Source organism: Macrotis lagotis, chromosome 1 (genome assembly GCF_037893015.1).
Source record: "Macrotis lagotis isolate mMagLag1 chromosome 1, bilby.v1.9.chrom.fasta, whole genome shotgun sequence".
NCBI classification, from domain to species: Eukaryota; Metazoa; Chordata; class Mammalia; order Peramelemorphia; family Peramelidae; genus Macrotis; species Macrotis lagotis.
In genome coordinates this window covers 486,858,439-486,886,129 of record NC_133658.1, presented here as the reverse complement: position 1 = coordinate 486,886,129, position 27,691 = coordinate 486,858,439, and the positions used below count along the sequence as shown (strand labels likewise).

The following is a 27,691-nucleotide window of genomic DNA, read 5'->3' as shown; positions in this document are numbered from 1 at the left end:
CTTCATGAAGATATTATCTTTGCTTAGATATGTTTTATTTCACCCTTGAGCTCAAGCAAAAATGAAAAGTCAGGATCTCTTTCTACTGTGCAGCTATCAAAGTATTTCAAGAACTTCCAGAGGTCACCTCATACATTCTCCTGTCACCTCCAGACCTGAAGCTAAATTTAGTACAGCAGAGAACTTTCACCATACATACCAGCCTAATAAGAATCTTTAAAAATTAAGCAAATTAAACAATTAGTGGTAATACTTCTTTCATTGAAAGGAAGTGTCATTAATCCTGATGATTCATGTTGAGGTGCAGGGGGAACATCATTAGCCGGTAGAAGTGCAGGACCCACACGATGGATCTGTTTTTTTACGATTAAAACCAGCCCAATTCCTTTTGAGCAGGAGCATGTGGGCTTGTACTGCTTTGCATGGCAGATCTAAATCATTCTAAGGAGACTTGAGATGCCAATCTTACATTTAGATATCCCCGGTCGTGGGAGGTTCTATACTGAGCCTTGGTGCGTGAGTAGGGCTTTGTTGGCTTTACAGTGGGGATGAGAAGCTGGCTGATTCTTCATGCATAAGCACCTATGTGGATCGGATGAGCATGGAGAGTTGTTTTGTCTCCAGATTAGCTCTCGCCCGAGTGAACAATTGCCCTCCTTTCTGGTGGGCCCTCCTCTTCCTCAGAGAAGTAGCTGGATCTTTTCAACCTTCCTAGCATTAGCTGTATCTTAACAATTCAATCTCCTTCTCAAGTCCAAAAATCGAGTGTCCTCCTCTTTCTCCCTCCCTGGGCACCCTGGCTTTCCATGGGAGGAAGGTGGGAGCTCCAGGATTGTTCAGAATGTAAGAAAGAGAATGAGACTGGGGGGCTCAGCGCCAGAGGAAGTGGTGGGCTGGTGAGAGTGAGGGCAGGTGAGGCTTCCTCCACGTGGCAATATTCAGTCCACTAAAGTTCGTTCAGGGACTCTTCCTTGGTCTCGGTTTCTTGGGGTTTGGGGTGTTTTGGTTATCCGGTTTCCCTGGAGCTGGCAAAGCTTTGAGATTGGCATTTCCAAAGCGCTGCCCCCGGAGTCTCCGGAGAGGTGGGAACGGGGAGATGGGGCTGCCCCCCCGCCCCGCGCCGCAGCGCCTCTCCACGCCTCCAGACTCCCCGCAGCAGCTCGGCGCTCCCCGCCTCTCCCTCGCTCCCTGCCTGCAGGGGGCCCGCCGAGCCCAGCTCTTCCCTGCGGCGCGGACTGAGTGGGCGCTCCACGCAGCCGCTCCCGCGGGGCCGGGGCGCGCAGGGACCTGCCGCGTCCACCCTCGCGCCTCCGGCCGGGAGCCCCGGACCCGGGCAGCGGGGCCCCCAGCAGCTCCTGCCCCTCGGAGCGCGCGCCCAAGAGCGCAGGAGTCCGGGAGCCTGAGCCGCGGAGGGCGAGGCGAGCATCTCTGCGCGGGAGAGAAAGGTGGGTGCGGGTGTCCCGCTGCCTCGCGCATCCCCAGTGGTCCTCTCGCCATTGCCCCTTTCTCCTCTGAAGCTCTCTCTCCTTCCCCTGTTCGAGTCCCTCCTGCCGCCCTCGGGGTCTTCCACCAGCCCTTTACTTTGGCCACCAGCTCTCTGTGAGCGCTTTCCTAAAATGTCTTACGGGAGAGGGGCTGGAAGGTTTGGATTCCTTTAAAGGGTTGGGGGGGGGGCGGTGGGGGTCTCTCACAACCCATTCTTCCTCCGCTGTCCCCACCCTCCTCCTCTTCATGTTTCTTGTGGAGGAATTCTCTTGGGACTCTCAGGTCGCCCAGGACCCTAGCACCTTTGGTGAAACCGGCCCTAATTCTTTTGTGAGGCAGGAGAGAGAGGAAAATACCCCTGGCTTCTATGGCTCGTAGGTGTGCTTCCCCCTCCCCCTCCCCCTCCCCCTTCCCGGACCGGACACCTGTTGGATTTCCTCAGGCAGCCAGGTCTCAGGCTGCTAAAACCCGCATTAGTGGCTGGAAACCTGAGTAACCTCCATTGTTCTTTGCCTGGGGCCGGGAGTTCCTTAGGATGTGTTGAACTCGGCCCTGAGGGGTCCCTAATCTCCTGTTAGCCTCAAGTGGGACGTATGGTATCCCCAGCGAGTTTATCAACCTTCACACCAAGATTACATTTTGATTTCTGTGGTCAGTGGAGACAGGAGCCTGCTCAGTTTTCTCTCTTTGTACCCCCACCCCCCTCTGATTTACCTGAAACCACAAGAAATGCCCAACACTGAAGTTTGATTCTTTCCTGCTAAGTCCCTGAGCTCTGGGAGCTCACCTTTCTTCTACAGTCCCATAAGTCTCCTAAACCGCAAAGAGTTTTTGGTCGTTCTGGGTTTTGATGGAAGATATCAGTTTCCTTCTGAAAAACCATTGATGAACTCATTCAGCACTGTAGAAAGCTTTTTTTGTGGGAATTATTACATGGCCAACATTCAGACAAAATGTAACATCAGCCTTGGAAAACCAGTTATTTTTTAAAAGATGTGTTTATTAGCACCACTACAACATGCATGATGTAATGTAGTGAGGCAGCTTGTATATCAAACATGGTAAATGCTGACTTGTTTGGGTGTTCATTCTTGTAACGCCCACTCTTTCCTTTCAGATTTACAGTGGGACAGGCAGTTTGATTTACATTATTCTTCTGGAGGGTAGAAAACAGGAATCAGTTTGCAGGAAGAAAAGTTACAATTAACAGAGAGAAATGTAATGTAAACAGAACCTTTGCCAACTTGTTGCCTTTCTCTTCTTTGAAGGAGGGAAGAAAGCCCAGAAGAAAAATAGCAAAGGTGAGGCATGCTGTGGAGTATGGGAGTGGGTGAAACAATGTTTCCATTTGCTTGGTCTAGTAGAATTTAATTTTGCTTGTGAAATATGATTAGTACTGAAAATAAACTTCACCTTCATTCTAGCTAACCACCTTCTATAGTTATATTGCTGGCATGTTTTAAATTGCTAGTATGCACAGTTGTGTGTATGTGTATATAGGTGTGTATATTGACATGTATTTGTCTGTATGTTTATATACTTGCATATGTGTACATCTATTTCTATATGTGTATATATGCATTTATATATGGTTGTGAGGGTCTAATGTGATAATAATTGTAAGACATTTTAGTACAGTGCCTGAGTATTCTGTAAATATTAGCTATTATTGTTACTATTACTAATTCTGGCTGTCTTTTTTTTTTCCCTTTTGGTGTGACTTGTGATTTCATAGATGTATGGAAGTCCCTGGGAAGAAATTTTCTGATGTGCAAAGTCATTTAGTATATATTACTTCACTTTCTATTATCCCTATTTTATAGATGAATAAATGACTTGCCCAGGTCTCCCATCTAGTAAGTGTTACAGTCTTAGGTTTGTTTAGTCTTCAGGTTTTAGGGTTTTTGAATGAAGGTCATTAAAACAAATTGGCAGTTACTCTTCAATTTATTGACTTAGAGTTGCCTGGGGTTCTGTACAATTGGTTAAGTTCTGTACAATTGGCTAGTGACTAAGCCATTACATATTGGATATGAGATAGCCGGACTTCCTAACTTACGGGCCTTCCCCCAGGCTATGATAGCTGTTATCTACAAATGGGAAAAATAATGGATAAATTACTGAATAATGATAGCTCACATTTATATCCTTACATCTGTGAGTTAGAGACTCTCATTATCCCACTTTACGGATGAGGAAACTGAGACTGAGAAAGTTACTTGATCAGGGTCACAACAAGCCTAGTAAGTGTCAGAGTTGGGATATTTTCCTTTCTTTATATTTAAAGTTAATTATTTCTCTTAGGCAGCAGGTGTGGGATTTAGACAATGAGCCAAAGGAAATGGGAATAAATTTTATAATTTTATATTTCAAGTGATTGACAAATGCTTTTGAGTTTCTACTATGTGATACTTCCCATTGAGGGAATGGGGCAGAGCAGAACTGTGATTTCACTAGTAGAGGAGTTCCCTCTATCCAGCAAAGAAAACCATTCTACAAAAGTAGATTGATAATTGCTCGGTGTTTTATAATCTTAGAGAGTTGCTTGAGGCAATTCAAATTAGGGAAATTAAGTGTCTTACCTGTATATATAACAAAGGTCATTCTTGAACCCAAGTCTTCCTGACTTTGAGGAGGGGCCACTAACACTCTAAGAATGCAAACTTTCCCAAGAGAGTACTCAGGGCAACTGGGTGCAGTAGATAAATGGGCCATGTCTGGAGTCAGGAAATCCCAAATTCAAATCTAAGCTCACACATTTACCATCTGTATGATCCTGGGCAAATCACTTAACTCTGCCTTAGTTTCCTTTTTTAAAAAATAAAACAATACTGTTACTAAATTCAGAGAACCTCAGTTCAAGTCCTAATTCTAATACTACTTTTGTGACCTTGGACAAAGAATTGAATTTGGTTCTCTATTATCTATGACTTATGAACACAAAATTTTCCTGTTATCAGAACATAAGCTGTTAAATTAACATTTGGTATTTTATATTGAAGAACAAAAAATTACTTGATTAATTGTTCTTTCTGTCATTGTTAATTAACTGAAATTTTGTCTCCAGTTAAAATATATATCTATATCTATCTAATCTATACATATATCTATCTAATCTATACATATATATATATCTAATATATATATCTAATATATATATATATATATATATTCCAGGTTTACTTATCTCCAATGGAGGTAGTGTGATACATAGCAAAAAATTCCAAATTTAAAGTTAAGAGGGGCAGCTAGGTGGCGCAGTGGATAGAGCACCAGCCCTGAAGTCAAGAGGACTTGAGTTCAAATGTGACCAGCTGTGTGACCTTGGGCAAGTCACTTAACCTCATTGCCTTAAAGGAATGAATGAATGAATGAATGAATGCATGCATGAATGAATGAATGAATAGTTTTTAAAAAATTTAAAGTTAAGAAAATTTCATTTTAGCCCTGCCTTCAAAACTTACTGGCTGTGTGACTAAGGGCAAACCATTTAACATTGCTAAGTCACAGTTTTCTCATCTGAAAAAAATGAATAATGATATTTGTATTATTTACCTCGAGGTTTTTAATGGAGAATTATTGATGTTGTTCATTTGTTTCAGTCGAGTCTGACTTTTCTTGACCCCATTTGAGGTTTTCTTGGCAAAAATACTGGAATATTTTGCCATATTTTCTCCTCCAACTCATTTTACAGATGAGGAAACTGAGGTAAGCATGGTTAAGTAACTTGCTGATGGTGACATAGTGAGTGTTTGAGACTGGATTTAAACTCAGGTCTTCCTGACCTGTCCCCAGCATTTTGTCCACTGTGTTACCTAGCTGCCTCTTTAATGGAGAAATCACTCTGTAAACCTAAAACTTCTAGGTAGATGTGAGTTGTTTTAATGATAAAGTGCTAATTGCTATTGTGGGAATAGGGTCTGAATCTGTTATTTCATTGGGATAGGGAGTTCCTAGGTAACAACCCCCCCACATCAATCCTTGTTATTATCTTCAATTTATAATATTAGAAAAGTATCACAAGCATTGTGAGTTTAAGTGACTTGATCAGGATCATGCATTATCTGAGGTAGGTCTTGAACTCAAGTCTTCTTGACTTCAAGGTCAGCTCTCTATTTCTTTCACCACAATATCTATTATTAGTCTGTTTTAAAAATAAATACCACCACAGAAGTCCACTTCAGCCTTTGACTTCTTGCACTGTCTGTGCCCTCTTCCCCATTGCCTCTCCCTTTGATGAGTTGAATCCTCCCAAAATATCCCAGGCCATCTATGTATTCATTTCTCTCCAGGCTGCATTCCTGATAGTTCGGATTTTCTCTCTCATCCCCTACCAGATACTTTCTCTCTGCCATAACCTTCTCAGTTTTCTTTTATGTGTCGTCTTCCCCATTACAGTGTAAGCACCTTGAGGGCAGGGACTATCTTTTTGCTTTTTATTTATATTTCCCATGCTTAGCATAGCATCTCATAAGTAATAAATGCTTGCTGACTTGATTCATCTTGAACTTGTTAATATTTTAAGGACATCATTTCTCTCCTTGATAACACTCTACATTCTGATGATGGTCTCATAAAAACCTAAAGTCATACTTAGAGCCTTACAAACCCCAAGCTGCCTAATGGTAATGCCAATGTGAATATTATTTCATGGGAACTTTTAAGAGATGAAAAAGCACCAAGAAATGACTTGGACAAGAAAGAGAGAAGATATTTATTTTGCTTCTTCAAGTCCTCCTTTTCACTCACTCATGCTTGTACCATGAACTGCAGAGAAATCAAATGACTGAAGTCAATCATCAAGCATTTTGATGACTAATTAAATATTTACTGACAGATAATTTCTATTGTGGGAATAGGGTCTTGTTGTTCTAGGAGACATGGAGGAGGGAGAACATAGAAGTAGTATGTAATTATGTAATTATGTAATTATCTGTCATCAAAATACTTATAACCTAATAGGGGAGACAAGACTGACCTACACTAACCTACAAAACAACACAAAGCAGTGCATAATTAATTTTTTTTAGGTTTTTTTTTTTTTTGCAAGGCAGTGGGGTTAAGTGGCTTGCCCAAGGCCTCACAGCTAGGTAATTATTAAGTGTCTCAGACTAGATTTGAACCCAGGTGCTCCTGACTCCAGGGCCAGTGCTTTATCCACTGCGCCACCTAGCTGCCCCCATAATTAATTATTAAATTAAGGATATACTGTCTGTGTTCAGAGATCCTGTTCACAAAAAGGAAGATCCATGAGGCCTAGGGGCAAAAGAAAAGACTTGATAAGGAAGTGGAGTATGAAGGTTGGTAGGAAGTTCTGAATAGTCATCTCACTAAATTCTGCCAGTAATTTTTTTCTGTTAGCAAAAATTTGTTTTCACTCCCTTTGTACTTAGCACAGTCCCTAACACATAAATGCATTGCTCTTTGTTTCTTTGTTTCTTTTCCTCTCACCCAGAGAAAGTGTAAAAAGAGTGCAGAAGAAAACTAATTAATTTCCTTCCTTACTTCCTTCCAGCCCCCTTTCTCTTTCTCTGGATTTATCTATTTCTCCCTCTCCCTCTCCCTCTCCCTCCCTCCCCCCCTTCTTCTCTCCCCTTCCACCTTCCCCTCACTTGAAAAAAATTTTTTTAAGTATTTAATATTTTATTTTTCTCCAATTCTATGTAAAAATTTTTTGACTTTTTTTAAAATTTTGAGTTCCACATTTTCTCCCTCTCCATTCCTTTCACCCTCCTTGAGAAGGGAAGCAATTTTATAAAGGTTATACATAGTTATTAAAACATTTCCATATTAGTCATATTTTGAAAGAAAACACAAAACAAAAAAACCAAGAAAAATAATGAAATCATTTTTAAAAATATTTTTGATCTGCATCCAGACTCCTTTTCTTTGGATAGGGATGGCATTGTTTTAGATCATTGTGTTGTTGAGCATAACTAAATTATTCACAGTTGATCACTCAAAAGTATTGCAATTCCTGTGCACAGTGTTCTCCTGGTTCTGCCCATTTCACATTCATGCAAGTCTTTTCAAGAAAACAAAACTCTTGTAACAAATGTGCATACTCTTTGCTTATGATTTACATGCTTGACCTTCTTTTTATTTTCTTGATTATGAAATGCATTTTTTTTTGCAAGGCAAACGGTGTTAAGTGGCTTGCCCAAGGCCACACAGCTAGGTAATTATTAAGTGTCCGAGACTGGATTTGAACCCAGGTACTCCTGACTCCAAGGCCGGGTGCTTTATCCACTACGCCACCTAGCTGCCCCTGCACCACCTAGCCGCCCCATGAAATGCATTTTTGCATACTCTGCATGAATCAGCAATTAGTGTCAACTCTTTATCTTCCTTTTTCCCTCTGAAGAGGTGGTTGAATAGTGATGATGCTGACAGTAGCATTTACAAGGTATTTTAAGGTTTTCAAAGATTTTACAAATATTACCTCATTTAATCCTCATAGCAACCCTGAGAGGTAAGTGCTCTTATTTTCTTGATTTTACAAATGAGGAAACTGAGGAAAAGAGAAATTAAGTGATTTGTACAGAGTCACACATAGCTATTAAGTGTCTAAGCCTGGATTTTAATTCAATTCTTCTTGGCTTCCTACCTAGCCACCCAGTGCAATAAGAATAGTGTAATCTATTATTTTATTTATAATTTTAGCCACTTAAAATCATTTTATATAGCTTAACTGAAAAGTCATTCAGTATCCACTTAACAGTGAATTGCTAAACTGGATGCTTATGTAAATTATAAAATAAAAGCTCCTTAGCATCCCTAAACATTAATTTCATGTCTTAAAATAGGTTTGTAAAGGTAATTAAGATGCAGGTTCCAACCTCAAGATGCTTAATTAAATTTCCTAATAAAATATGAAATGCAACTCAAAAAAAATCATTTTATACCTTTTGGAAGGTAGGACTTTATGAATGAGATGAACTAGCTTGTTTAAAAAAAAGATTTCTGATTCTGAGCAGTAACCATAAAATCATTTTTATTATTTGAGCAATAAAAACCATTTCTGGACTCAAGGGTTTAGGACATTTGTCCCTCTCCCTTCTCCATATATTCTGGACTTAGTCATGTAGTCAGGACCAGAACCTTTCTTGGGGGGGGAGGAGTTCCTAGTCCTTCATTGATAGTGGCTCCCTTTCTTTACAATTTGTGGCTCACCAAATCCTTAACCTCATTCTTTGGAGACACATCTTTTTAAAGTTTAGGGTCAGCTCTTTATAATTAGAATACGAAGGTACTCAGTATACATTATGAATTATTTATGGAAAGGTATTTATTTACTATGCACCAAAAAAAAATACTAAAACACAAGACTCATATTGATAGAGTGACTTAAAAATAGGATTCTGTAAGCTGAATCAAAACATAAATTTCAATATCTTAAAACCTACAGAGACTGTAGGCCTGCTAATTAGGCATTTTACATTTCACCCCTCATCTTTTCTTTCAATAGGTGCACATCTCCTCTGCTGTTGTTACTTGCCTGGGAATAAGGGAAAGACCAAAGTACCAGTCAAGGGCTGATACCAAAATGGCAGATTCTTTCAGTGCTAGGTCATCTACTGACTGGAAGAAGTCATGGAAATGATTCATCTTTGACATGTACAAATGTTGAATCAAGGAATACCTGTGAATAGTCTATGCAACCAACATTATATTTTTAGTGAACAATTTATCATTATTTATCCCTTTTACTATCCTGGTCTATGTGAATTCTAATTCATTCCTTCAGTAACCCATTTATTAGAATGTTGTTATGTGCAGAGCATAGCATAAGTACAGTAGATAATATTAAGTTTAGCTGATAAGGGATCTTTATTGATTTACTGATTGATTAATTTTAACATGCTCCAGGAAGCTTATCATTGGGCTAACCTCATCATTCTATATGATATATATGTATGTTATGTGTAATAAAAATATACATTTATATATATGCATATATGTATATGTTTATATATCTATACATATATACATAGATAATCTCTCCTATTGGTTAGGAGGGCAGGGACTGTCTTTTGCTGCTTTTTTTATCCCCATTGTTTTCATAGTCCCTGGTACTTAATTGATGATTAATAAATGTTTATTGATTGATAATCATAACATAGAATAATATGTAATAAGTATCCTTTACAGGAGTCTAATTTGGATCTAAAACCTACTCTTAGCCCTTGGGGTTTGATTCTATCCCTGTAGTTATGGTCCAAGAGGCTCCTAAGTCTTTCATACATTTTTTTGCTATTTTGGAAATGGTTTCTTAGTGCTTACCCACACACTTATCAATCTTAAATGCTAAGTTATTAAATTTTCAATGAAGTTAAAAAAAAGAACAAGAGCAATTATAATATTTTATGATGTAAGCATTTGATACAGTATTATTTTCCAAATACTGTGTGTGGCCACCAAGAAGGAAGGTTGGCTGACATCCCAAGCCCAACCCAGCTTTATAATTAATAATAGCTAACATTCATATAGCATTTTAAGATTTGTAGAATTCTTTCACACATCCCATTTAATCCTCACAACAAGCCTGGAAGGTAAATGCTATTGTTGTTTTGTTGCTGTTGTTTAGTTGAGTCTGATACCTCATGGATAATATAGCACTTCAGACCCTTCTATCTTCCTCTGTCAAAGTTTCCTCAGTTTCATATTCTTTGTTTCTATGACTCCATTTATCTTTCTAATCCTCTGTTGTCCCCCCTTTCCTTTTGCCTTCAATCTTTCCCAGCATCAGAATCTTTTCCAGTAACTTTGCCAAGAAAACTTCAAATGTAGTCATGAAGAATCAAGAACAGGTAAGGAATCTGAGTCAAGGATAGAGGTTAGGTGACTTTCCCAGGGTCACACGGTAATAAGTATGGAAATTCCATATACTGTTAGGTGCTTCCAATAGACACATTTCTTTCCTTTTATACAACCTGGATCTATGAACTGGTTTCTTTTCTACTCTTTGGTAATTAGAAATTAGTAGATTCACTCTGCATATGGTTGTGGAGATCCTCCTTGCTGGGGGGGGGGGGCGGGGGGGGGGGCGGGGATTCATTGACAGAAAGAGCATTGTCTCTGAATTCAAAGGACCTGGATGCAAATTCCATGTCTGATGCTTAGAAGTTTTATAATACTGGCAAGTCATTTAATATCTTAAAGCCTCAGTTTCCTTATCTGTAAAATGAGGGAGTTGGACTTGAGAGTCTTTGTAATCTCTGAAGACTCTGAAGATTCTGGAGTCTTCTGGAGTTCTAAAACTCTTTTCCTTCCCTGTCTCCTCAAAATATTGTTCCTGCATAGTTGTCTCATCTCTTCATTGTCCCACTGATTAGCTAACTGGTCACACTCAATTTTCTGTAATGTGATTTGAATATCTAACTCTTTTGCAAAAATGGTTATTATTATTATTATTGTTGTTTTTTTAACAGAGAAAAATAAATCCATTATTTTTGAGGTCAAGATTCTGTAAACAGACAATTCTCAGAAAATCAGGTTAATTTTCTTTTTTTTTTTTTTTGCTGCTTATCTATTTCAAGGTATAAAACTGTAGTATTGAGCTTGTAGTCAGAAAGATTTGTGTCCAACAAATCTTCCTCTTAAATATTACATGTCTTAGAGATGTTATATCATTTCTCACAGAACTTATGGTTTAAATGTCTAAAAACTGAGCCAAATATGTTTATATAGAGAGATGTATATTTACATATACATGTATGTGCATTTATAGCTATATACACACATGCATATACATAAACATACATATATGGAGCAGCTACGTGGTGCAATGAATAGAGTCTTCATGAGTTCAAATCTGACCTTAGACACTTCCTAGCTATGTGATCCTGGGCAAGAAGACACTTAGCTCTTTTTGCCTTAGTTTCCTTTTCTGTAAAATGAGTCAGAGAAGAAAATGTCAAATCATTTCACTATCTTTTCTTTAAAAGTTTTTATTTATTTAAGACAATGGGGTTGAGTGATTTGCCCAAGGTCACATCTAGGCAATTTATTAAGTGTCTGAGGTTAGATTTGAACTTAGGTCCAACTGACTCCAGGGCCAGTGTTCTATCCACTGTACCACCTAGCTGCCCCATAGTATTTTTTGAAAAAAAAAAAAAACCTTAAATGGGGTCATAAAGAGATGGACAAGACTGAAAATAACTGAGCAACAATATACATATAAATGTGTGTGTGTGTGTGTGTGTGTGTGTGTGTGTTTCTGTAGTTTACTATTCCCTGCTGCTAATTTGGTTCAAGATAAACCCTAACATTCCTGAGAAGATTCAATGCAGGGAGGTTCTCAAATAGTTTACTAATGACTAAGTTATTATTTTAAGAGAAATTTTGAAAGACTTAAAAGGTGAGGAGTGGCAAGTTATTTGGGCCACCTCCTATCACATGTGACAATAGAATTCAACTGTATAAATGGATTTATGCAAGAAATATGGAGATTTTAAAAAAATTATATGTGACCCACAAGCTAGAAATGGTTTCTGCTCCTATGTTCTAATAAATAGTATACAATAAAGAAGTCTGTAATCAAGTGACCGGGAGCAACTATAATTTAGGTAGTTTCCCAGGAATAAAAATCTGTACTTTAAAAGTTTTTCATTTTGTAAAAGCTACCATAAAATATGTATTTGAAATACAGCTGTTAACTTCTTCCTTGTGTTCTTAAAACTAATTTTATAATTATAGTTTTAGGCCTAGGAATCTTAGAGACCATTTAGGCTGATACTTTTGCTTTGAAATTCTAGGAGTCTGAATAATTTGTCCAAATGACCTGGAATTCAAATTTAGGTACTTTGAATCCAACTGTGACTTTTATTGATACTAGATTGTGCTTCTTTTTTTTAAATTTTGAAAAATGTTGAAATTTTGTTGAGTTTCTTAAATTGGGCTATTATTAAGATAGGCCATAGAGTAAGATTATATTAAAAGAAAATGAAGAAGGTTATATATTTTGTTCTCTACATTTTGCTGGATAGGATAATAAAAATAGCATTGGTAGCTAATATTTATATAGTACTTTAAGTTTTGCAAAGTATTTTGTTATAAAATTTTGCATTTAAAATAATAGTCTAATTATATTTTTTCAGTTGTTTTTCAGTCATGTCCATCTCCTAATGACTTCACATGAGATTTTTGTTTTTGTTTTTTTTTGTCAAAGATATTGGAGTGATTGCCGTTTCCTTCTCCGGCTCATTTTACAGATAAGGAAACTGAGGCACAGGGTGAAGTTACTTGCCCAGGGTCATATAGCTAGGAAGTGTCTGAGGACAGATTAGAACTCAGGGAGATGAGTCTTCCTGACTCTATTCTTGGCATTTTATTCTCTGTAAGTCTAATTATATACATCCTTTTAAAACATTATTCCTGGAATTATATGTTTATGAGGACTTTTTCAGGAAAGAATCCTGAGACATGAATAATACCCTCATAGGACCCAAGCAGAGGGACTGAGCTGTGAGATCTTCTCACACATTCCTTTCCCTTTCACAAAGTGAGCATTTCTTTTGAGCTCAGATACCATGGTTGGTGGAGTTCATCTTAGATTCCCATGGGACAGAAATAACCCTGGTTTGATGATTTCCTAAATAATACACTCCCATAATATTTCAAAGCCCTTTCACATCTATTATTTCATTTTATCCTGGCAACAGTTGTGTGAGATAGGGAGGACTAGTTTTATCACTGTTTGATAGATGAGGAAAACTGAGTTGTAGAAAAGTTGTAAATTGCCTGTCACATAGCACAGGAGACTTAAACACCAGTCTCCTGACTCATAACTTGTACTCTTCCTGCTGGGATACATTGCCTTCATAAGAAACAAATAGTTCTTTTTTAATGTACCTGCCATTATTTTAAATGTAACGCCTAACTTTCAAATACAGAGTGAAAAAAATCCTTCTCATATATTTTAATAATTAATTTTTCAAGTAATGAAAGAAAACAAAAGCTTTCTTTCTTTTTTTTTTAAATTAGTACTTTTTGATGTGTCTTTGGCACTTAGAATTTATGATTTCAAACCTAAGTAAATAGAGCTCTGGATTTAGTCAGGAAGACTTGAGTTCAAATCCTGTTTCAGAGACTTGGAATCTCTGTAACCCTGGGCATGTCACTTAGCCCCTCTTGTACTTAGTTCCTCATCTGAGAATAGTAGACTAGATGACCTCTAAGATCTCTTTCAAATCTAAATCTATGTTAATTATTAAGGGTTATGGGATGCTTAGGTGGCACGGTAGATGGAGTATCAGGTTTAGTCAGGAAGACTTTTCTTCCTGTATTCAAATCTGGCTTCAGATACTTACTAGCTTTGTGACCCTAGACAAGTCACTTTACCCTGTTTGCCTCAGTTTTCTCATTTGTAAAATGAGCTGGAGAAGGAAATGGCAAAACCCTCCAATATCTCTGCCAAGAAGACCCCAAATGGGTTTACAAAGAGTCAGAAATGACTGAAATCGACTTCTGGATAGGGAGAACTCACACTGAGAGGATCAGATACTCCCATCAAAGTCAAGAACAAGGGGGATTAGGACAAATTTTTATTATTGGTTATCCTTGTGGCAGTGTAATTGACATAATAATTTGTACATTTAATGCAAATTTTCCTAATCATTTTGTATCAATGTTTCATTTACCTTTCCTGGCCTCAGTTGAAGGCTACAAAACAGTGGAAATAACACTCATTGGTTCTGGAGTTGGAAAACCTGGATTCAAATCCTACTTCTATCACTACCAATGTGACGTTGGGTTACTGAGTCAATTAACTTCTTTGAACCTTTTCTCTCATATGTAAAAGGGAAAGGAGAGAGAAGGAATTAGATTTCTAAGGTTTCTTCTTGTTCTAAATCTAGAGCCTTTAATTTTAGTAATGCTTTACCCTCACTTAGTTACCATGTCTTTATCTTTTTATTAGCTTCAAAGAACAAGGAGAGAGTGTTTGTATTGCTTCCATGTATATAGTTCCTCTTTAGAGATAGTTGAAGTATCATCTAAATTTACTGCATGGGTTATTTTTGTTCTCTGGAAATCTAAGAGTATCAAAGTAGTATCAGAACTAGTATCAGAAGATTAAAAGTAGTATCAGAGATCCATAAAGATTCTCACTTTGTGAGGAGGAGAGTATGAGAGGATTTCAGTTCTTTGTGTATACCTGGGTCCCATGAAGGCACCCATATCCTCAAGCTTCCTTCCATCTCTTGACATTCTGGAGACAGTTGCATATGAAAAAAAATGAACTTTAAGAAAAAACATTAAAAAGGCATTTATTAAGCTCTCTTTTTATTTTCCAAGCATCTTGCCAAACACTGAAAAGGAAAATACAAGAAAAAAATACAATCTCTTTTCTAATAGATCTTACATTCTCAAGAGGAAAGGCAGCTCATAAAAGAAATCTGGAAAGTAGCGGGGAGGTATGAGAGGGGAAGAAGGGGCAAAGAAGAAAAAGCTCATGTAATCAAGAACAGATCCAAGAGAGAAGAGGTCATGGATGACCTGGGTACTTCCTAGAATGATAATCCCAAGCAAGGATTTACTAATTAGAAGAAAGACCTGTGGGGAAGGAGGGGCATCTTCAGTGCAAGAAAGGCTGCTGTTAAGAATCTGGAAAGGTTAGCAGTGGAGCCAGAAGAGAAGAAATAATGTTTTTAATATTATGTTAGGCATTATGAGAAGTTCTAGGGCTAGGAGTGTCTTCATTATACTATTTGCATTCCAGTATTTGGGCTGTACCAATGCCTGTTTCCTACTAACTTTCTTTTAGGGGTGGTAGAGCCACCTGCAGGAGGCACAGCCTTGTCTTGGGATGGCCCTACAATATAATGGACTCTCATGACAAATTACTCTACATATTTCATCTCTGTGGGACTCTGAAAGATGATTTTTCTGATCTCTTCCCACTCTGAAGAAGTTCCCTTATAATTTTCATATATTTTTAAGGAAGCAGCTTGGTACACAAGAAAGAGGACTGGAGGTTTGAATCACCCTTCTTCTTCATACTATATGGGTGACTGGGGCCTATCATTTAACCAGTACAAGCTTAGTGTCCCTAATTTTAAAAATAGGGATTTTAAAATTTATACTAGTTATCTCACAGGTCTGATGATCCAAGGAATAAGGATAAAAAACCAAGTATACACATAAAGCACCTTGTACTAAAGAATGCTATAGAAATATAAACTGTAAGATATTACCTAGCTAGGTGGCCCACTGGACAAAGTGCTGGGTCTGGACTCAAGAAGACTTGAGTTCAAATCCAGTCTTAGACATTTTATAAGCTGAATGGCCTTGGTCAGATCACCCAACCCCTGTTTGCCTCAGTTTCCTCAACTGTAAAGTGAGGATAATGAGAGCACCTATTTCCAATTGTTGTGAATAGCAAATAGAATAATGTTTGTAAAATACTTAGCATAATATTGGAACATGCTATGCATGTGATAAATGTTTTTTTCTTTCCTTCATTTCTTTTTTATCAAAAGATGAGAGCCTTGGCTTTTTTTCTTGCCAAATCTACCAGAGGGCAGCTAGGTGGACCAGTGAATAGACCAGTTGGGAAGATCTGAGTTCAAATGTGACCTAAGATACTAGCTTTGTGTCCCTGCCTCAGTTTCCTCATTTGTAAAATGAACTGGAGAAGGAAATGGCAAAACACTCCATTATCTTTGCCAAGAAAACCTCAAATGGGATGATCACAAAGAGTCAGAAATGAATGAAAATGACTCAACATCAGCACACCTACCAGAAATTAGAGAGTCAGGGAAGATTCAGTCTCATCTTGGACTTGTGCTAGTTGTATGGCCATTTGCAAGTTGCTGAGCCTTTCATTGCTCAATGGGCAGTGGTTTTAGACTAGAGGTAAAAAGTCTCATTTTAAGATCTTTTAGGGGAGTCATGAACCCCTTTGACATTCTGACCAAGCTAGAGAGCTCCCTCTTTAGAATAATGTTTTAAATGCACAAAATAAAGTACACAGCATTACAAAGGAATTCAATTACATGGAATAAAACCATCAAAACATTACAGGAGAGTTGGTAGTCCTTAGGCTAAGAATCATTTTCCTAAGAATATCACTTGCAGAACAACTGATCATCTGCATTAACACTAGGAATCTTCATATCTGGAGCTCTTTCTACACTGATGAAGTCATAAGTCAGGGCAAAAAATAATTCCCTTAGCAATTCTGAGGAATGGAGGCAAGGTGCCTCAGTGTCTGCTGGCTGTCTAACCTGTACTAACATGTTCCTAGAGAAGCATAAAGGTATCATTCTCCTTGGAATGACTCATTAACCTATTTTCCAACTAGTCACATGGGGACAGGAACTTTTGCTCCAGTCACTAACCAGATGATGGGGGTTAGAAAAGCAAAGGTTGACTGAGGGGGAGGAGGAGAAGGGAGGGTAAGAGGGAAGGTGATCCTTAGTTAGAGTTTAGGCTAAGAACAGGACCAGAATTCTGATCAAGATAATTTGTGAATAGATTTTAATTACCATAGGATAAAAACTCTGTGTTCTGTTAACTCTTGAGTTTCTATACTTTGGGTTCTTTTTGTATTGTTTTATTTTTATTTTGTGTTACCCATGGTTTCAGGGGAAAGTTCCTGAGGAAAAATGGCAATCTGATAGCAGATGAATTAGCTATACAGGCCAAGATGGCTAAGGAAATCTGATTGTTCTTAGAGGCTAGCTATGCCAATGGTCATGCTACTTTCCTGAGTTAATCAAGGAAGAGAACTGAGGAAATATGCCAGGAGACGGCTATGGTCATTGATTCCTTCCTTCCTAGACCTAGATACCCCAACACCTGGAAAATTATCATTTGCCAAAATATCGTGCCTGGTGGCAAGATGTCAGAATCACAAGATTTTAGGACTAGAAAGTACCTTCGGAGATCATTTATCCTAATCCCTTTATTTTATAGATAAGGAAATTGAGGCCCAAAGATGTCAAGTGTTTTGCCTAGGGTGATACAACTTTCTGTCTTTTATCCTGCTAGACAGGGCTAATACCCATGGACCCATGATTTATCATTGCCTTAATCAGGAGTTCTAAAGTCTTTCAAAACTATTTTTCTCTAAGCTGTGTTATTATTATTGTATAAGAAGAGAAAGAAGACTCTCTCCTTTTAATATAGACATAGCCCACCTAACACTTTTAATTGGATCTGTGCAAGCATGCTATTAGGTGAAACAGTTTAGTTTCAGAGGGAACAATGTTATAAAAATAAAAAAATGCAGCATAATTGAAATCAAAAGAAGTCTTCCTCCAATTCATCATCTTGGTGGTGAGATGACTGTGCTCTTGAGAGTGTCTTGGTCAGTAAGGATGGTGAAAAAAATGTATTAGAAAATGACCTTTCAGAGGAAAAGGTAACCAAAATGATAGAAGAGATGATGCAGGATGAAGGAAAAAGAGGCTGAGTCTGGAGTCTTGAAGACCTGACTTCAAATCTCGGCTCATATTCTGACCAGGCAAGTCACTTCACTTCATTTTCCCTCAGTTTCCTCCTTGTAAAATGGGGAAATTACACCTATTTTGTAGCATTATCATGAGGATCAAATGAGGTAATATTTGTGAAAATATTGAGTTCAGAGACTGGCAAAGAGTAGCTTTTATAGAATAACAACATTTATATAACCTTCAAATGTGTCAGACACTGTGTTAAACATGTTCTAATTATTATCTCATTTGTTCTTTATGATACCACCAAGACGTAGGTGCTGTTGTTATTCCCACTTTAGAGTTGAAAATGAGGCAAAGTTCAAGTGACTTGCCTAGGATTATACAGCTAGTTGGTATATGAGACTAGATTTGAACTCAGGTCCTCGACTTCAGACACAGTGTGTCACTCAGCTACTCCCAAATATAAAAATGTTTATTTCCTTCTCCTCATTATTCTCCCCCCCCACTAGAAAGCTTATAGATTGATTGGTAGCTTCATATGTGTATATTATATGTATATTTTTGTTTATTATGTTTATTTTTTAAATCAACAAACAATTTTAAATACTAATCTATCACTATCACTCTATCTCTACCCCCATTGAGCAAATGAAAGAAAAATAAAGCTTAAAAGCATTAGCTGCATATGCTAGTAAAACAATTTTCCACATTGGACTTGTCTGAAAATAAATGTCTCTTTCTTAGAATTTTAAGTGCATCACTTCTTTGTCAAAAGGTGAGTGGGATATTTTATCTTCATTCTTTTGGATCCATGGTCTATCATTGCATTAATCAGAGTTCTTTATAAAGTCTTTCAAAATTATTTTTCTCTAAGCTGTTGCTATAATTATACAAATTATTTTCCTAGTTCTGTTCCTTTTACACATCATCAATTCATATAGGTCTTCCTAGTTAACTCTGAAATTATCTGTTTTACCATTTCATATAGCAAAGTAATATTCCATTGTATTAATGTTCTATAATTTGTCATTATTCAGTTGTTTCAGTCATATGTGACTCTTGGTGACCCTATTTGGGGTTTTCTTGGCAAAGATGATGGATTGATTTGACATTTCTTTCTCCAGTTCATTTTATATATGGGGAAACCAAGGCAAAAAGGATTAAGTGACTTGCCCAGGATTCACAGCTAGTAAGTGTCTGGGGCTGGATTTGAACTCAGTTATTCTTAGTTCAAAGTTATTCTTATATTCTTATAAATTTGTACTCATTCTTAATGTATCTTAGACCTTTATAAGAACAACTTCATTAAAAAGTCTTTTCCCCCAAATACCTGTTTCTCTTCTAATTTTTAACCACATTGGATTTGTTCTTGCCAAACCTTTTTAATTTTATAATAAGCAAAGTTTGTGCAGTCCTCGCATTCACTTGCTTAGTCACAGACTATTACCCTAGCCATAGTTCCAATGCGTAATTTCGTATTTGCTCTTCTAATTTGTTTTTATATCTAGGTTATTTATCCTTTTGAAGCTCATCATGGTCTTATAGTGTAAGAGGCTGATCTAAACCTAACTTCTGCCATATGATTGTCCGATTTTTCCAGCAATTTTTGACAAATAAATGAATTCTTTACCCCAGTAGCTAAGCTCTTTGGATTTGCCAAACACTATGCTGTGTTTGTTTACATACATACATATATACATAAGTATGTATATATTTAATACCTGGTTTGCCCACATATTAGACTCTTTCTTCTTTAATCATTTTAATTTTTATAGTACAATTAGAGATTTGGCACTGATAGAACCCCTTCCTTGTCAAGTTTTTAATTTTTACCATGCAGGCACTTAATCTTTTGTTTTTCCATCTGAATTTTGTTATTTTTTGAATATCTGTGAAAGTATATTTTTAGGAATTTGGTACATTGATGAATTCACAAGTTTATTTGATAAATTTATTGTCATTTTATTGATTTACCATTAGCATTTAAAATTTGCAGAGTGTAATGAAGTTATATTCATATAGTCTCTTAGTAAATCATGATAAAGTTCCAAATATTTTATAACTCCTGTGATTCTTTTACATGGAATTTCTCTTTTTAAATCATTTTGCTGTTTTGTTGATTTCATATAGAAATGTTGATGGTTTATTGGATTTATTTCGTATTCTGCAGTTTTGTTGAAATTATTATTTGATTTAATGAATTTTAGTGGACCCTTTAAAGTTTTCTAAGGACATATTTGAAAAAAATGATCATTTTGCTTTTTTCTTTGTGTTTGTTTCTTCAATTAAGACATGCTTGTATATGATGGAACACTATTGTTCTATAAGAAATCATCAGGGATGGGATTTCATAAAAACCTGGAAAGACCTGCATGAATTGATGCTGAGTGAAAAGAGCAAAACCAAAAGAACGTTATACACACTAACAACAAATGGAGTGATAATCAATTTTGTGGAAAACTACTGTTCCATGTAGTTGGAAAATAATTAATTAAAACAAGAACAATTAATTCTATAATTAATTGCTACATCAATAATGCCATACAATCTGTGATAAGGGAAAAAGGCACCCTTCTAACTCTTACTATGATATATTGGGGTTTTGGTTTTTGAAAGGCAGTGGGGTTAAGTGACTTGCCCAAGGTCAAACAGCTAGATAATTATTTCATTCTCAAAGAAGACCATGATATCAGGGAAGTGATGCCATAACATGCACAAGAATTGAATTTGAGTGAGAAAGTTCTGTGCTAAGTCATTTTGTTCTCCAGAGCCATCTGAATCCAGTGGACAGATAAGAATCAGGATGACTTGTGGTAGCTCTCTATACCAGGCAGTCAGGGTTAAGTGACTTGCCCAGGGTCACACAGCTAGTATCTGAAGCTGCATTTGAACTCAGGTCCTCCTGACTCCAAGGTTGGTGTTCTATCCACTGTGCTACCTAGTTAAGATTTCCAGTATCATGTTAAATAGTGTTGCATCCTTTACCACTGATTTTTTTGGAAAGGCTGCTAAATTTTCTCTATTTCATTTGCTGATGGATTTAGAGAAATACTTTTTACCATATTAAGGAAACATCTATTTATTCCTGTTTACATGCTATATTTCTTTTTTTAACCATTCTTTCATATATATATGTATATATATACATGTATGTATGTATAAATGTTTTGTTTTTTCAACTACATATAATGGTGGTTTTAACCAATTTTTTTTTTGCAAGGTTTTGAGTTTACTGTTTTTCTCCCTCCCTCCCTCCCTCGCCTACCTCCTCCCACTGACAGAAAGCAATCCAACATGGCTTTACATTTGTAACCGTTCTGAACATAGATCGAAATTGAATGTGTTGTGAGAGGAAAAATCAGATCCAAAAGGAAGTAAGAAAATATTAGAGATAGCTAAATTACAGAATACATAAGGCAACATTTGAAAATTGAAGATAATAAACTTTGGTCCCTTAAAATTGTCTTTGGTTATTGTATTGAAATGAACAAGTCCAACACAGTTGATTATCACTCCATTTGTTGTTAGTGTGTATAATGTTCTTCTGGTTTTTCTCTTTTCACTCAGCATTGATTATGCAGGTCTTTTCAGGTTTTTCTGAAATCCTGTCCCTGATGATTTCTTATAGAACAATAGTGTTCCATCATATACATACCACAACTTGTTCAGCCTTTCCCCAATTGAGGGGATGCCCATCAATTGAGGAATGGTTAAATAAATTGTGGTGTACATGCTATATTTCTAAATTTTTTTAACAGAAACAAAAACCTTTTTAGTATCTAATGATGTAGCCATATATTTATTTATATTATTAACTTAATTTATTAATTTTATTACTTTTCTTTAGCTGAACCAGTCCTTCATTCATGGCATGAACTCATCCTAATAATAGCGCATAATTTTTCAAATATATTGTCACCTATTGCTAATATTTTGTTAAAAATTTTTGCCTTATTGTTCATTAGAATATTGATCTGCAGTTTTATTTTTCTATTTTATCTCTCCCGTTTGAGCATCAAAACAATCAGGGGCAGTTAGGTGGCACAGTGGATAGAGCACCTGCCCTGGAGTCAGGAGGACTTGAGTTCAAACCCAGACTCAGACACTTAATAATTATCTAGCTGGTTGACCTTGGGCAAATCACTTAACCCCACTGCCTTTCAAAAACCAAAACCCCAATATATCATAGTAAGAGCTAGAAGGGTGCCTTTTTTCTTATCACAGATTGTATGGCATTGTTGATGTTGCAATTAATTATAGAATTAATTGTTCTTGTTTTAATTAATTATTTTTTCAACTACATGGAACAGTAATTTTCAACAATAATATTTTTGCAAAGTTTTAAGTTTTACATTTTTATCCCTTCTTCTCTTCCCTTACCCCCCCCTTCCCCTTACAGGAAACAATCCAGCATAGACCCCTCTATAATTATGTTAAACCTAAATACATGTTATTTATGTTGTGAGAGAGGAATCAAATCAAAATGGAGAAAAGACACTAGAGAAAAAACATTAGACAACTTTTAAAAATTGAAGATAATAAGTTTTGGTTTGCATTTAAACTTCACAGATCCATCTCTGGAAATAAATGATGCTTTTTCATTACAAGTCTTTTAGAATTGTCTTTGATTATTGCACTGCTGAAATGATTAAGTCCATCGTGGTTGATTATCACCCACTGTTGCTGTTAGTGTATATAATGCTCTGGTCTTGCTCACTTAACTCATCATTAGTACATGCAAGTCATTCCAAGCTATTCTGAAGTCCTGTCTCTCATGATTTCTTATAGAACAATAGTGTTCCATTGCATTCATATGCTATATTTTGTTCATCCATTTACCAATTGATAGACATCCCCTCAATTTCCCGTTCTTTACTGCTATGAAAAGAGCTGCTATAAATGTTTTTTACGTGTGAGTTTTTTACTCTTTTTGTGATCTTTTTGGGATATAGATCTAGTTGTGCTGTTGCTGGATTAGAGGATATTCATGGTTTTATAGGCCTTTGGGCATAGCTCCAAATTACTCTCCAGAAAGGTTGAATGAGTTCACAACTCCACCAGCAATGCATCAATGTCCTGGTTTTCTCACATCCCCTCAAACATCAGTCATTTTCCTTTCAGTCATAATGGTCAGTTTGATGAGTATGAGGTGGTCCCTCTGAATTGTTTTAATTTGCATTTCTTTAATCAATAATGATTTAGAGCATTTTTATATGACTATAGTTAACTTTAATTTTTTCATTTGAGAAATGCCTTTTCATATATTTTGACCATTTCTCAATTGGTAAATCACTGGTCAAAATGTTTTCTGATCATTTTCTTTATTTCCTCTTTTGTTGTGAGTTGTCATCCCCCCCCCATTTTTGGTATGAACAAAGTAATTTCCCCTCTCTTAAAATCAGGTTTGCTGTTTCCTCTATTTTATTAGTTTTTATGCATATACTTATTAAAAAGGAATTTAGAACTCATTCTTTTTTGGTGAGTATTGAATAACCATGAAAGTAATGAAATAAACTACCTTTTGATATTCAGTAAACCATTAGCTTCTGTTGCTGGCATTATTTCAGAATCAGCTGTCAGTGCAATCAGATCATTGATCATTTATCTAAGAGGTCAGTATTGACATCAAATTGCAATAAAAGACAAAGGTGAAAAGACATTGTATACAAATAAAATGGCTCTCATCTGACCTATTTAATCTAAGCTTTTCATTCTGAAAAATATGAAAAGACATTTGCTTTGACTGCTGACCTTTCTAAGAGTTTAACTGATATAAAACTCTTAACACAATGAGAGCACCAAAAGTACTTGGAAATTTTCTGAGCCAACAGTTTATTTTTCTGCCAGTTAGAAAAATAAGGCAGGCAAGGGCAGTATTGATTTTGAATATACTCATTTAGAAAACAATAGAGAAGGAGAAAACTAAATATTATGAGAAGTGCTATCTTATAAAATGACAAAAAAAAGCAGTAGAGAAGAAAGCAGACCTGGAGAAAACTTGCTGTGAGACACAGAAAAGATCATAATTAATAAATCCATGATAATTTATAGAGGGAACTGGAAGGAGTAAACAGTGATGTTAAATGGGGAAGAAAAAAGGAAAGAGTGTTTATTAACCATCTAATATATTCCAGACATATACTAAGCCTTTCGTAATTGTTGTCTTGGTTGTTTTTTTACAAGAACATGGAAGGGAGTTCCTATGATTATCCTCATTTTACAGTAGAGTTAGCTGAGGCAGATAAGCTAAGAATTTGTCTTTGGTCACATAGTAAATACCTGAAACTGAATTTCAGTTCAAGTCTTCTTAACTATCCACTTCATCACCTTACCTGCCTCTGATTTAGATCCCTCCTCATTCAAATTAACAAGTAGCTTGGTAGAGTGCAAATGGTTGTACATTTGGCTCAAGTGGACATGGGTTCAAATACCATCTCTTCCAGTTAATACTTATATGATCTTGGGGCAATTTAATTAATTCTTTGGGAGCCTGAGTTTCCTCATCTGTAAGCTGACATTTAATGTCTCTTCCAGCTTTAAATCTATGGTCTTAAACTATATATTAGACACTCTCTGATGACAATACATACGAAAACTGTGTAATAAAACTATCCTGGTTTTTAAGAACTTTTTGGTTGATATTTTTGAGTGATAGAAGCTGTGAATGCTTTATCTAAGGTCCATAAACTTTCACTTGTGTTGTTTGGAGGGAGTCACTAGGATTTCCATCTTTTTGTAATGTATTTTTTTATTCCTCTGTTAAGAAATGTAGAATCAGAAAAAGAAATATGGAATCAGACCTTCATCAGATGATTTGGCTAATAATTCATTCATCCCTGTGACAGATTGGAATCAACATTTATGGATCTTACATGCTTTCAATTTTTCAGGGAAGTCTGTATTTCATTCATTTTCCTTGATGTAACTTTTCTCTCATTCACTGTATTATACTCATTTTCTGTTTAGCATTTGATCCAACTTGAACTTTGTATTGAACTTTTTTCAGTCATGAAGTAAAGTAGAAATTTTTTTCTACCCTCTGCCTCCATGGGTTCCTTCTCTCTAACTGTCTTTGCTTCTTGTCTCTGTAATAAAGATTTTAATTGATGTAGTGGTTTGCTCTGTTCTTTGTGCTGCTTTGACTTTTTGTCACCATAACCTTTTATCTTTTACTTGCAATTGTTGATTGTGGCTATCAAGAATTTTCGGTGTATTTTTATTTCTGCTTTTGATTCATCATATTTCTTTTTTCATTACCTTTAAAAAGGCAATCGATATATATATATATATATATATGCACACACACACATATATATAATATATATATATATATAAAACAGTTTATACAATTTGGCTAGATATTGATATAATTTTCCAATTTCTCTCTGTAGATCTATGAAATTTATGTTGAGATTTCTTTTCTGTAATTGTATTTAACACTTTCCCTTAGGAATAGTCTTAGTTTCACTTTACCTTCTTTGGTCTTTACTGTTGCAACGGACAGAACGTATACCCTTATGGCAAGGTCTTAAAAGGTTTTTAACCCTCAGAATCAAATAATGTGAGACAATGAATTTGTTCACAATAATTATGCTAAAGGCCAACTTTTTTTAATTATTCCTTTGTGGTAGTTGATCTTTTAGCTGGAGTCATCAAACTCAAAAAGACCTCTTCAAAATTTCATTCTAAGTATGCTCATCTTCAATGAATAGAGTGTTGGCCCTATAGGGAGGACTAGACTATACAAAGATAACCTTCAAGGAGCCTACTTTCTTTTGATTGTTTAAACTTCATTGATCACTGTTGTCACAGAAGTGGATTCGTTGGGTGGGGGGTGTTTAGGTTTTTGCAAGGCAAATGGAGTTAAGTGGCTTGCCATAGGCCACACAGCTAGGTAATTATTAAGTGTCTGAGGTTGGATTTAAACTCAGGTCCTCCTGACTCCAGGGCCAGTGCTCTAGACACTGAGCCACCTAGCCGCCCCAAGAAGTGCTTTTTTTAATGACCCTTTAATTATCAAAATAAAAATAAATAGTGCTTAACAAAAATATCTGGCACATAGATGTTTAATAAATGCTTTTTGATAGATATTTGTGGTTGATGCTGTTAATATATATGTATGGTTTCCCCTTTTGGAAGTTTGCAAGAACATAGAAGGTAGTTTTTCTACTGTGCCCTTTTGGGGCTGTTGTCATTTCTGGTTTTCTGTTTTGAAGGCCTGGCATTCAATGAAAGCTTGTTCAATTGAATTGATTGATCTAATTGAATGTAGGTTCAAAACAGGATATGTTCTCTTCCAGGAAGATCCATGACCACTCAAAAAGAGATCAGCTTAGTACAAACAGAAGAAAAACCAAGGAGATGAAACACATTTCCCAAGTAATGACAGACTGAAGAATATAAAGCTAATTTAATAATTCTATCAATACCTATCCATACCTTATATAGCCTTGAATCTCATTAGAGAAATTGTTCGGCATTTTCAGTGAACCCAAGTTGTTGTTATCTGTGATTAAAGTCTATCTTTTTAACACCAATAAATTCAGTGACAGTCAATGTATCATGGTATATACAGTGTTGGGTTTGGTGTTAATAAGATTAGAGTTCGTTTCCTGCCTTTGATTCTTACTAGCTGTGGGACCTTTTAGTCAAGCAATTCCTAGGGCCTTTATCTATTCATATTGGCAGCTTGGTAGTAAAGTAGAGTACTGAACCTAGAGACAGGAAGATCTAAGTTCAAATCTAGCCTCAGGCACTTGCTAGATGTGTGACCTCATTAGACAAACCTCTTAATCTCTTGTCTCCCTTAATGTATTCAATTATAAAATGAGAATTATAATAACACCTAACTCTCAATGTTGTTGTGAGACTTAAACGAAATTTATGTGTCTTTGTCCTGTCTTTAGTGGGCACAGTATAAATGCTTATTCCTTCCCCCCTAAGTATTATGTCATATGTTGACTGTAATCTGAATTGGTACAGGGAGAGCCTATGCTAGAAGTTTTTACATTTGCATAATCTCCTACTGAATCTCTGTGACTCTAAATCATGCAAATCAAAATCACAATAAATAGCAAATAGCAATAAAATGATATGTGGTCAGTCTAAGTAGGCTGTGATGTGCTAGTATGTAAAAATAGTGTAAATATTAAAGTCATGTAAGTCATGGAAAAGACATGTAGAAAGAGCAAGAGTTAGATAGACTGACAGTCACAAAATACTTTAAGATCCAGAGAAAGGATTCTGTTATTTTGGACATATCTTTAGATTTCTTATAGAGATGGAATGGATTTCCTCAGGAGGCAGTGAGTTTTCCTTCACTGAAGGCTGTTAAGCTAAGGCCAGATGAATGACTCTTACTAGGTTTGTTGTTTGTCAGATATGAGCTGAACTACTGGTTCCTGATAATCACTTTCGACTCTGAAATTTTGTGATTCTGGAAATTATATTAGACTCTAGACAGGAATTTGCTTAGAATGAAAAAAAGCATATATGGGTTATAATTTGTTCTGGTATCATGAATTCATTAATGCATTAATTATGATTTGCTTTTAAGATTTTAATAACATATATAGGTATGCCTGGATAGGCTGATTGTATATGACCTACCTCCAAGACAGATTATTTGTTTTATTTTTATGAAAAATATTTCATTTGTTTTCAGTGAAATTCATATCAATAAATGATTCCTTTTGTCTGGTGAAACTAAGTTTAAAGAGGAGAAGTATTTTGTTGTGCCATCCATTTTTGTATCATTCATTGCATTTTTGGTTTATCATGTGATTTCATTGGCATAGGAAACTCCT

At 36.2% G+C, this 27,691-nt stretch overlaps 1 protein-coding gene across 3 annotated transcripts in view; it reads left to right on the top strand.

The window, feature by feature from the left end:
• The first annotated feature begins 1,354 nt into the window (after window positions 1–1,354).
• Window positions 1,355–27,691, top strand: part of CRACDL (CRACD like) — a 203,586-nt gene continuing 177,249 nt past the window's right edge. For 2 of the 3 annotated variants that reach the window (XM_074213750.1, XM_074213749.1), the window contains exon 1: window positions 1,461–2,786. The gene's annotated coding sequence lies outside the window, so the exon portion shown is untranslated. The other variant, XM_074213753.1, reaches the window with a different exon arrangement.